Here is a 12,658-nt window from a genome sequence, read left to right on the forward strand (position 1 = left end):
TTGGCTTACATGTTTTGGTGGTTTAACCAGCAAAGTTTCTTGTCAGAAACTGACAGCAGCCAGATTTCTTGCCACCAGTGTGATGTTTCATAGCATGTGAATATAGCATATATTACAAATGAATGAATTTTAACCATAGTTCTAATAAAACAGGCCTCACTTTTTATGCAAATGAGTAAATACTTCTGTATGCTAGAATAATGTGAGGAGAACATAAGAAGAATAACAGTTTAGAGAAAGATGCAATTAATGCAGACTCCAACGAAATCTTATTTTAGTATCATGGATCAGGAACACACAGCTTTAAGGAATTTCATAGATGGGGCACATGAGCTAGTTTTGGTTATTTGCACCTTGAATAATATTTTCATAAAGACTGCCCAGATCACCAAGCTTTGTAACTCCTTGGCTCACAACACAAACTTCAGCAGTGACACTTAAAATTGTGGTGTCAGGGGAGGGGTAATATCTCTGTTGAGGAACATATCATGCCCCTCCTTTGGTCCCTACCTTGAACTCAGCTCTCACCAATGGCTCCTAGAAGCTGTCAGCATACAAAAGAGGCCCCACCCTGGGAAATGGTTTTCACTCACTGGCTAAACCAGGCGAGGGTAGCTGATGGGTCTCAAACCTTCAGTGAGTTAAGGACTTCCCTTGCATGTGAAGATAGGCTCTGGTAGATTGAACAGATGAGATCAATAGTGGGTGCAATGGTCAAGAAGATGGTTTCTGCACATGCAGTGGCGTAGCGTGGGGGGTGCAGGGGGGGCTGGCCGCACCGGGCGCAACATCTGGGGTTAGGGCAAATCCACAGGTTAGGGGGCGCAAATTACTTGCCTTGCCCCGGGTGCTGACAACCCACCCTACGCCACTGTGCACATGCTACAGAGGGAAGTGAGGGGCAGTTGGGTCTCATTAACCTGGGAAAGTAGCCCAACTAGGAAATGTAAAATTCTGATCCTAAACCTCTGCTGCCTTGTAGGATATCTTCAGGAGAAGAAAAGGCAAAGGAGAAAACCCTGCACAAATCCAGAATAGAATCCCTAAGATTGTTGTCTGCCTCCTTCCAGCCACTCCTGCCTCCAACCTGGTGCCAGACGTGTTGCTCTGCTTTCCCTTGGACCACATCAGCAGGGCAGAGGGCGAGGTGTCTTGTCATCTGGGCAGATCAGGATTACCATACTGCCTGGCTCCCCCCCCCCCCGAAGGAAATCACTTTGGAACTGCTAATGCAGTGGTCTGACTTCACCACCCACCTCCATTGTCCCTTGAGATGGATGGATGGACAATTTTCCCTCCACCAAGTTATTCACCAGGTTGGATTTTAACCTGAACAGAAAAAAGAATTTCTCACTCTCTCTCAAGCGTTTCCTTCTTCCCATTGCTACTGCCAGATAAGTGGAATGTGTGCAGGAGGAAGGATGCTTTGGATTGTAACTTCTAGCCCCGGTCTGAATCAAAACCTCCCGGGGAACAAAGCCAGGTCTAATAAAGAATCATTTCCACAAGTACTTTACAAACATAAAGTCATTCTATCCCAGACTGATTGGCTGAAAATGGAGAAGAGAAAGAAAGAACAGCCTTGTTATTCATCACAATCGCCATCTTTCAAATATCGCGGAGTCTCTAAGGCCAGCCTTGCTTCAAGCACTTTTTCCTCCAGTGCCTCTGTAGACTGCCTTTTGAAGGTAAGGTGAACACCAAAATGTTACCTTTTGTTTTCCTTTTGATTTTGCTATGTACCACGAGATTCCCACGTCTTTCCTTTGAAGATTACACTGGCTGCTGCTTCTGTGTTGCTTGTATCCCCTTCTAGTCCTTCTTGCTTTTTTCAAACTCTCTTTCAGCTTCCCTCTCCTCTCAGTGCTTTATCTGAGCAATTCCTTGGAGCTTCATGCTGAAGAGGCATGACTTGACTGCGAGCTTTCAAGAGTCACAAATGAAATGAGCTCAGGAACTCGACGATGTCTCTTGATGCCAAGTGTGAAAAACTTTCCTAAATGCTCAGTTTCAATGGTCAGCTACCGGAGCCTATGGGGGAAAGAATGGAGTGATAAAATTAAAGGGAAGGCAGAAAATGCGAAATCAAGGGCCGTCTTGATTTAATGGACTGTAGTGGTATTGATTCAGTTCCACTAAACACAGTTTAAAAGCACATAAAATCCATTTCTTTCAATGGTAGGCATTTTAAGAGACTGCATAATGTTTAAATATCCTATCAGAGTTGCACTGTCTCTGCTGTAGTAGATCTCCATCATGACAGGGCATATCATTCTGCCAGCTAACAATTGTATTAGTTCCATTCAATGGCAGTATTACCATCTTATTCAGACTGTCATCCTAAAAATTTTTCTCAGCTCTGCAGCAGCTGGAAATGAAGCCTTGCAAAGCTATACCAAGCCAAGTTAATTCTTCAGCAAGGTTCCGCCTGCCTTCCCTCTGTTTAAGGTAAGGGGTTGCCATCTCAATCCACAAACCAGTTAAGCCAAAGCAACTTGAACATAATCCTGATATTGTAGTTCTTTGCATTTAGTAAATTAACCACAGTCCAAAGTTACTTGGATTTCTAGCACACGTCTGTGAGTTGTTCTGATAGCAGGGCAGGGAGCAGGATCAGTACCTAGACTTCAGCTCTGCAACTGATGCAACAGCCAACCAGAGCTCGCTATCCCCATTAGCAACACAGAAGCTTAAGAAATGCATTGATATTTATAAACTTGGACTGCCTTTATAGTATTTTCCAGTTTTCTGGGTCATTGCACAACAAGCCAGATTCTATGGACATAACAATCAAGTCCTGGAATACACTGTTCAGATATAGAAGATTCCCAGAAAGGTTGTCAGTTGGTCCCTGCCCCCATTGATCAGCAGCTCTTTTCATACCTCCATAGTCCAAGCAATTCCTTGGCAGATGTGTTGCTGCACAAATTCTTTGTATCCCTAAGCTTTTGCCTTTACACAGTATTCTTCTGTCTGTAATTCTCTCCAGCCTGCCCACAACATAAAGAAGAGCACTCTTCTGATGTGGAAAGAGATGTGGAAGAGAGGGGCTGCCATCTAATATTTATGCTGCTGCAACTACTCTGAGCATACAAACCGGGCAATATTGTTTTGGCTTGGGAGGGGGAAAATACCTATTTAACCCACATCCAGATGTTCTGTGCCTTGGTCCAATTTTACATTAGAGAGACAGGCAGGCAGAGGGATGAAATGATGCTGTTGGTGGACACTGAATCTTTTAATATAGAGCAGAAGTTTCACAGTTACAAACCTCAAAATACATATATCCCCCTGTCTGTGAAATGAGGCCATCTATTTGGGCAATCACCCACTCGCAAAAGGGCAAGAAACTGTCCACAAGTGGACAAGTACTATGGGAAACAGAGAATCCACCTCTCTTGATTGGCAGGCAGGCTGATGCTGCCTCACAAGAAGATATATATCCAGATAGGCATCCCATGGAAAGGAGGAGCATCATATGAATCAAAATTTTCAGGTTGGCCAGAGATTTGGCTTACAGGTCAGCACTGGTTGGTATTTTAACAAACATTATCTGAACAGAGTCTCCACTTAATCTATTACATGATTTAACTCTAAGGAATTTTGATGAAATACTGTGCTCAGTGCCTGATTAAATAGAAGGGGCAAATGGATTGGGGATTTTATCTTTTCCAGTAACTTTCATCCCAAGTTTGCATTTATCTTTTTGCAAGTTTGCATTTATGCATATCACATTGCATGATCTTGAAAAATGTGTCTCACTGGAGATGAGTAGTCAGCTTTCTATAGCAGCACGTGGATGCAGATCTCTTATCTGGATTAGGGTGAGACCATGAAACCGCTCTAGGCTTTTTTGGCATTCATTAGACCGCTGTCCGGGCAATCTGTTTTTCCCTATATACACTTGTCAGGAGGAATCTTCAAGGACGAGAAAGGAGGTTACATTTAACTGCTGAACTTTCCATTAACTAAAACACACACATGCACACAAAACAATTTTTTTTATATGTGCAGTCTCTCTTATGAATGCCTCAGCTGCAAGAAAAATAATAACAAAATTGAATGGTAGGAACAGAAAACTGTGGCATAGGCAAGCAGTTTATGCACTGCAATATTTAAGAGCCCGGAAATCAAAATGGAAATAATGGGGGGGCGGGGGAGTTGCAGCTTTGTGACCAGACGCTGGTTCTGTAGAATTGAGGTGAAAGGGTATTTTATAAGTATCTTGGCTATGACCAACTTGTAACATATAACAGATTGCTCTCACATAGGAGATGGACAAAATGGCTCAGCAAATATGGCATTTGCCATTACAAAAGGACCTTGCCCAAGCAGATAGGCTGGTGTTTCAATGGGAGCATCCTGGGAGACTTATAAATGCCCCACCAATTCACACTGGATCACCTGAAACCATTCCCCCACCCTGTTTGCTCTGATATAGTTTTCTTCAGAAAACAATTCTTCTCCTTTTCTCCAACCCAGAGAGTGTGATGTTGCTTGCAACTCTAGAGAGGGGCAAGACACACAAAAGTTGGTGTGCAGATACTGTATACACTTTATCTCCAGCTTCTCCTGTATAAGGGTGGAGCTTAAGAGGGGCTGTATAATCCCACCAGCTACCCCTAGCCAGCACAGTTTAGGACCCCCCTTAACCAAATTGGGAGAAGTGGGTGAAGGATGCTTGGGGGGGCAATCTTGTACTGTTTACTTTGAAGTGGATTGGAAATTAGTGCATGGTAGATGTCAGTGCCAGATGGGACAGGGACAGTAAGCACATTGCTGAAGGCCAGGTCTGAGCACCCTTGCTTAGGCAGAAGTGAGTGATCACATAGATGACCCCGATTATTGACAATGCTAGTGCATTGTCATCATTGCAGATCTCATTGTTTCTGCTGCATGTTATTAAGTTGTGGCTCTAGTGAACCCAGTGAGGAATAACACACATTATTTGATCAGCACATGACTGATCACCTTTCCTGTGTACCTGCACCTGCATCATCAAACAGAATGCAGACCATTTCTCAACTCATCAAACTTCTTGCATATACAATAGGGAACAGAGCTATCATATATTAGGGCTGCGATACATCCAGATTTTCCCAGACATTACCAGGGTTTCAAAGGCAGAAATGACATCTTGGGTGAATTTCTGAAATGTAGTGCTTTGTCTCATCTTTGGCATTTTTTCTTTTAAAAAGCTCAACAACTTTGAGGATGTCCCGGTGACTTTTTGAACTATGGCAACCCTATAATATATGGGACAAGATTTAAAAGTTGACAAGAAGGGAATGGGAGATCATTAGGAAGTGTATAAAGGAGGGTGCGAAAGGGAATACAGTGGTACCTCGGGTTACAGATGCTTCAGGTTACAGACACTTCAGGTTACAGACTCTGCTAATCCAGAAATAGTACCTCAGGTTAAGAACTTTGCTTCAGGATGAGAACAGAAATCGAGCTGCGGTGGCACGGCAGCAGCAGGTGGTCCCATTAGCTAAAGTGGTGTCTCAGGTTAAGAACAGTTTCAAGTTAAGAACGGACCTCTGGAACAAATTAAGTTCTTAACCTGAGGTACCACTGTACAGGACAACAAAGTAACTATGGGTTCTCTACAGCTAAGTTGTCCTGTTTAGCACAAGGTCTTCCGCATGCACAATGAGACAGCCTCTTCTCTCCCAAAATATGTACTGGGTTCCCCCCCCCCCAACCCTTTAGGGTAGACTTGGGAGAGCACAGGGGGGCATGGGAGGAGGGGGAGAGAGAGGAAGTCCCCTTGTGCAGGTGGAATACCTTGTGCTAACAGAATGACTTCAATGGATACAACCCCACATCTGTCATTTTTCTTTGATTAAATCATTTTTCTTTCTTGGGTTTTGCTGCTCAACCTGTTAAAAGTACTAAACTCAGAAACTAATTCCACTCAGCCTGTTCCCCACAGCAAGCAGATTTATTGGTGCTTTCATGCAACCAGGAGTTCTCGGTACTACATTTCTTGTCAGTTCTTACAAAGGAGATAGAGCCATTGATATAATGGGATGTTGCCACCCCTTCTTTCACTGTCTGTGATCAACACATCTTATAGTTTCTCTTGTTATAAGATAAACTGTCTGAAACCTTCAAGTCTTACCCCAAATAAATTCTGTTTTCATAACTCCATTTCTTGATTCAATTTCAGATGGGATCTTAATGACACCAACAACTTGGAAGTGACATTACATGGCTGACCTGCAAGAAACAATTACTCTCAGTGTGAGATTTATGAAGAATGTAATTCAGAAGGCCATCAACAGCTGGTCCCCTCTCAGTATCTCAAAACTGGAGAGAGTCAAATCTATCCAAATGGTTTTAGCTCCCTAGATTAATTGCATGTTTAGAATTCTTTCTGATTAATTATCTCCGGTGTCTTCAACATCTGAAGTGTCTTATTTTGGAATCAGGGTGAAATAAGACTCTTGCAAGCAAAACTTGGTTTGATGGCTAGTTGTTGGAATGGGATCCAAAACAATAAATGTGGGAAATTCAGTCATATTTTCTCTCTTTGTGAGGCTGTGTTCTTGATAACTGGCAAAGTCTGAGTCATTAAACCTAGCGATAAAAACTGCTTGAAAACTGGCCATTTTCCTTGTTAGAATATCATATATTATGCTATCACGCTTCAAACTTCTATTTATATAGTTTATTTTCCAATCCCCACAAGGAAAAACAGCCTACTTTTTAATTTATATTTCAAAATTGCTTGAAATGCAATCAACAAAAAAGACAGCACATATTTAATAATTACTTATGCTTCCTTGCACGGAAAATTGCAAATTTAGTGAGGATTATGTTAAGTTTAAAAATATTGGTAGGTCAGTAACTCATACTGACACAATTGAATGAGATTTTAATTCCAGATATCATCAGCAAACCAAATCAACATCCAGTCTACAAAGAAGTGTAACCTGTGCAGAGAAAAATCAAAACAGTATGACAGTGGTAGGTACCCTTGGGACTGGGGAGTAAGGGGTGCATTACATTGGTGGAAAGGTATTAGGGTAGCATTCTAGTGGTAGGTGTAGCAAGACCTGCACAAAAGCACACTGTCCTGTTCTAGTCTTGCAAAGGAGCTCACAGTGTAAGATGGGCTATTGCCTTTGTATGGCACTGCACTTGTGCCAGAATAGCTGTTGCACTGTTTAAGGTGATAATGACAGAACAACAAAAATACAGCATCATGATTTCCTTATACAGTACCACCATATCCTGTATAGGTTATAAACCTATCTACATCCAGTTAGCATAACGTGGCTATAGCATTGGGGCTTCAATTTTATTTCATTGCTGTTACCTCTATGGAGTTGATTCATAGTGATAAAAAAGGCCACCCCAATCAGTTTTTTTTTAAAAAATAGTTCAGCAAGTTAGCATATTAAAAATAGTATTGAACCAAACCAACTTCAAACAACAGAGGAGAGAGAAAAATTCAACACCCACCATTAAAAGACCTTTTAGTGACCAAGGGACTGTCTAATTGAAAAGGTATTTGCCCGCTGGCAAAGGGTAAGCCGAGATGGGGCCAGCCTAGCCTCTCTTATATCATCCCCAAATATGCCTCTGAGGGTAGCAGAATGAGGAGAATGCCCCCCCCCCCCGGACAGGTTCTTCTCTCTGTAATGGTCCTTCAGATAGCGTAGACCCAAGCTGTCTAGATCTTTATAGATAACAACCAGCACTTTGAACCGTGCCCAGTAACCAGCAGAGCTGTTGTAACAATGAGTTTGTAACTGGCTACAATGCTGTTAAATATGGACTGCAAAGGTTGTCTGCACTTTACATGCATGGAAGAAACATTTGAAGTGAGTCAATAAATTGCTCACAATATCATTTTTAAAAAAAGCTTTCAAAAACATACATTTCTCTTGCCAAAGTTATTGAATATTAAGTGAACAATATTTTGCAAACTCTAGTTCCCTCCTGTTTTACATATGGAGAAAACACTCAGTCACTGAAGTGTGAAATGAAGACTTCAACAATATTTAAGTTGAATCCTCTAAATAAAATCTAAATAAAGTGGTACTCATTTATGCTACTTATAAAACTAAGCAAGAGGAAGCCGCTGGGAGGAAAAGAAATAATAGCACAAATAGAAAAAAAACAGTAGTGTGTGTGTGTGTGTGTGTGTGTGTGTGTGTGTGTGTGTAGATACATAGTATATGCACATACAGGATAAGTAATGAATAAGTTACTTAAGGGCAGACTGTACATTTCTCAAGAGATAAAAGTATCAAGTAACTATTGTCTAACAAAAGCTTAAAAATGCAAGAATTTATCTTCACAGACTTAAAAAAGCAGGGTAAGGACTGCAAAGTAAATGACCATCTGCTGAAACATTTGCTGCATCAAAACTCAATCTTTCATTTATGATCTCTGTCATATCAGTTTAGAAAAACAACATTTGAACAACAGCAAAGCCTTAACTACAGATAAACAGAGTTATTCATTTATATCAATTTCCACAGGAGTAGCTAATCCCCCCCCCCCCGAGGGCTATTGCAGAAAAACAACATATTGTCATGTGGCATCTTAAAGACTAATCCACTTGTTATGGAATAAGGTTTCGTGGATTGCGGTCCACTTCATCAGATGCACGCAGCATCCTCTGAAGTGGGAGAAAGGTTGAGAGGGAGAGAGCAATGATGGGAGCAGCATTGATTTGGAAGGAAGAGATATTCGGAAAGGAAAGCATTGCCTCAACAGGAACTGACAGAAAAGTCTTTCTGGGTTCCAAGCCAGGAGAAGAAACTCCTTGCAGGAACAAGTAATGAGGGAGAGGAGGGAAGGGAGGAGGACATCTGCCTAGTAATCCCAGGGAGAGCTCAATGATGAAAAGAGTCTCAGTCCTTCTATATGAACAGCCAGGACCTCAACAAGACCTCTTTGAAGGAAATAGAAGGCTTTGGTGATCCAAGAGCAATCACAAGGTGGCTTCTCGCATTAGGAGGATATTTCAGAATGAGAATGCTTTCTCACTCTTCCATCATCTTCCAATTCTGCAACCACTTTCTTCCTGTGTGTGTGTGTGTGTGTGTGTGTGTGTGTGAGAGAGAGAGAGAGAGAGAGAGAGAGAGAGAGAGAGAGAGAGAAATATCTTGCATGCCTCCTTGGCACTCTGACTAGCCCACCTCCTTCCCTGTCATTGGCCTCTACCACAAGTTTTACTCAACAGTTTATTGGTCTTTCTGGTTAGGCCAATTGCATTTGCCCAAGCTGACATTCTTCCAGGGCTATGGGATGTTGCGAGGCAGGCTGTTTGCTGCTTCTTATGTCACCATCAGCCACCATGACTGGGAGGAGTGGGGCAGGGATCCCCTGAAGTTTCAGGACCATTCACGCACCATTCTGGGGTATGGTGTGAAGGCACATGAGGGCACCACCTTGCTGAAGCTAAGCTAAGCCCACAAAGGTGAAGTCACGCATGCTGCCTTCCATGGTGGAATTCCATGAAGAAGAAGAAGAGTTTGGATTTGATATCCCGCCTTTCACTCCCCTTCAGGAGTCTCAAAGCGGCTAACATTCTCCTTTCCCTTCCTCCCCCACAACAAACACTCTGTGAGGTGAGTGGGGCTGAGAGACTTCACAGAAGTGTGACTGGCCCAAGGTCACCCAGCAGCTGCATGTGGAGGAGCACAGATTAGGAGACTACCACTCTTAACCACTGCACCACACTGGCTCCAACAGAAATGTAAGTAAATGATAATTAATTAATCAATTAATTTTTGGAGACACAAATGCCTTGCCATATTGAGCCATGCCCATGCACTTCTGTTCCAAGTAGCCAGAGGTATGGAATCAGACCTAGCTGGTGCATGTTTTGCGACTAAAAAGGATGGAAATAGATGTGATTACATATAATTTTGCATACTTCTATAAAGCTGAATGTATAAGTGGAAAACCCCAGTGAGCCTTCCTCTAATAACCTTGCTGCTTTTATGCCATTTCATGGGAATAACAAGCCTTAGGAGTGGGCTGCTGCTACTGTTTTGTATCCATCACTTTCAAATAACAATAAATACCTTCCTTTCCAAAAGGAAGGGGAAAGGCAAGTAGACGTTTTTTGCATGAAAAGCAAGCCTTAAATATTCACCAGTTCACTCCACTCTTCACTCTATTTCCAGTCTCGTCTTTTCTCTAAAATAAAGAAATTGTCCAAATCCATTTCCATTTCTCCTGCCACTATCTGAGGAGGATTAATTTTTGATATTCTTCCCACCCACCCCATTATTCACTGCAGTGCACTCATCTCCTTAGTTAATTTCATTGTAAAAAAGGATCAGCTGGACTTCCTTATAGCACATCAAATGAAGCAGTGCGACCACAGAATAGAAGACAATGAATGTTTGAATTGTTTTGTTTTAGAAGCAATGGTAGTTTTCCAATATTCCATGCTTCTTTGTAATGCATCTCTATAAAGAATCTCACAAAGCATGCATTTCCCCAAATTTTTAACACAAGCACCCTATATTTGGTTGGCATGCACCCTGGAATGAAGATGCAAAATGCAATAGCTGCATCAAAATATGGATTGGCACCTTATGAAAGTGTTACATGGTTAATTTGCAATATATTGCACACTGCCTATATGCCTACTCAAGCATGTCAATATATTGCACACTGCATAACTGCCACCATCTAAGGTGCCATATAAGACTCATTCCACATTTGTAAGGCATTGGGTGGCATGCACAGTTTGGCAGTCCCTGCCTATTGACATCAGGCAAGTCTGTACAGTACATTTGGGGCACCTGCTAAAAATAAATTTGTTCAGGCAAGCCTATATAGTCATGTATAATGTTGGCCTGCATTTTGATCTGGTTTTTAGCTTCTGACTGATTTTTTTTAAAAAAAATGTGTGTGTGTGTGTGTGTGTGTTTACTTATAATCTTGTTGTTTTATTATTTTGGTAAACGACTTTACCCCATCCAAGTGGTATATAACTTTTGTGAAATAAATAATATAACTGCCTATTTACCATATTTTTCCATCTATAAGACTCCCCCAAATATAAGACGCTCCCTATTTTGGGGGACTTAGATTTAAGAAAATGGGGGAGATGGCCCAGAGTATAAGACACCCCCTATTTTTTGACATCATTTTTTAGGAAAAAACCTAGTCTTATACACAAAAAATACGGTAAATACTGCTTCCCCATCTCAGGTTAGGTCGACTCACTACCAGTGCTATTTCTCTAGAAAAAGAGGTGCTGGAACTCACCATGAACGCCTTCCTTGTTCTCTTATAATGGCAATAGTGTCCTGAAACTGAGTTCCATCGAGTTCTGGCTAGAAAAATAAAGAGAGCTCTGTTCCCTACCAAAGTGAAGGGGATGAAGAAACAGTGACTTTTGCTGCCCCCTTACTCAAGCAACCCCCATGTACCTATGTAGGCAAATAGTTGGAATGTACACCTGTACAGTGATTCTCATGTAGGATTCAGTGAGTGTTCAGTCCTGTGCACACATTGGTTGTGCTGTACACAAACCCTTGTACACATGAAGAGCTTGTATCTGTGTGAACAAACCTAATGTCACCAAGCAGACAAATGCAGTGTAAATACTGGCAGTACTGCAGGATAAGGAAAAGTAAAGTTCCGCTGCCTGACCTGTATATGTTGTGGGGATAAATACAGTAGAGAATTTTTCCTTCCAGGGCTGTCAGTCTGGCAAGTTTTGTAGGCACTAAATTTCTGAGAAAAAGAAAAAGGCATTTTATTACTTCACTTATCTTCTCCCTATGGTATCAATTGTCAAAAAAGGTTGCCCGAGGTTTTAGCTGCCCAACTTCTATTGACTTTAATGACACAAGCACAGCTAAAACCTTATGCAGTGCTATAAAAATTTACCCCATGTGTCGGCCTAATCATAGCTGCTTAGTTTACTGACAAAAATAAGTTGTTATTACTGTCAGTTCAGCAGAGCCAGAGTAACAGATAAAAAGCAAGCCATGTTACACTTTGCCTCATTGTGTCATCAACAAAATTGGTCACCCTGTTTCTAATCCGGAGTTGTTACCAAAAGTGATGATTAGTGATGGACAAATCCAAGTGGTTAGGCACTTTGGTCCAATTGTTAGAGCTCCTCAAAAGTTCAAATGTTAATTTTTAAAGCTCAGCCCAAATGTAACTGGACTTCTTGGGCTTGCAAAAGTGACCCGGTAAGATTGTTAAATTGGGCACTTTGCAGGATTGTTATTGCCTCTTGTAGGTCACAGTATTTTTTCACCCTTCCGTTCCTTGGCAGGGGGGAAAATAACAAGAAATATTATCCTGTACTTAGTTACTGGAAAGTGAATAGCTGATCAAGTGTCATTGTATGTGATGGCCATTCCTGCTGTCTTTACCTGAACATAGATAAACAAAGCAGACAGCACCTTGTCCCTTTCCTTTGTGTGTTAGCTGTTCAGTGCCAAGGAGGCCTCCAAATGCTATCCATCCAGAAAGAGGGCAGGCAGCAAGGGTTGCTGCTCTCCCTCCTCAGCAGACAAGTCAAGGGATCAGTGTTGGCCCTTCTCAGGAAGCTTGGTCATTGGCAGCTGCCTAAGGATTCTGATTCCAGGTACCGTCCCAGATTATTTATGAACATATTGTGGAGGGCAATCTCACTGATCCCAGAAAAAAGAGCCCTAAC

At 41.8% G+C, this 12,658-nt stretch overlaps 1 long non-coding RNA gene across 1 annotated transcript; it reads left to right on the forward strand.

The window, feature by feature from the left end:
- The first annotated feature begins 996 nt into the window (after nucleotides 1-996).
- On the forward strand, nucleotides 997-6,529 carry LOC114600066 (uncharacterized). The gene is made up of 2 exons (XR_003707454.2): nucleotides 997-1,688; nucleotides 6,173-6,529. It is a non-coding gene; the product is annotated as an uncharacterized LOC114600066 (long non-coding RNA).
- Nucleotides 6,530-12,658: the final 6,129 nt, after the last annotated feature.

This window comes from Podarcis muralis, chromosome 8 (assembly GCF_964188315.1).
Source record: "Podarcis muralis chromosome 8, rPodMur119.hap1.1, whole genome shotgun sequence".
NCBI lineage: Eukaryota > Metazoa > Chordata > Lepidosauria > Squamata > Lacertidae > Podarcis > Podarcis muralis.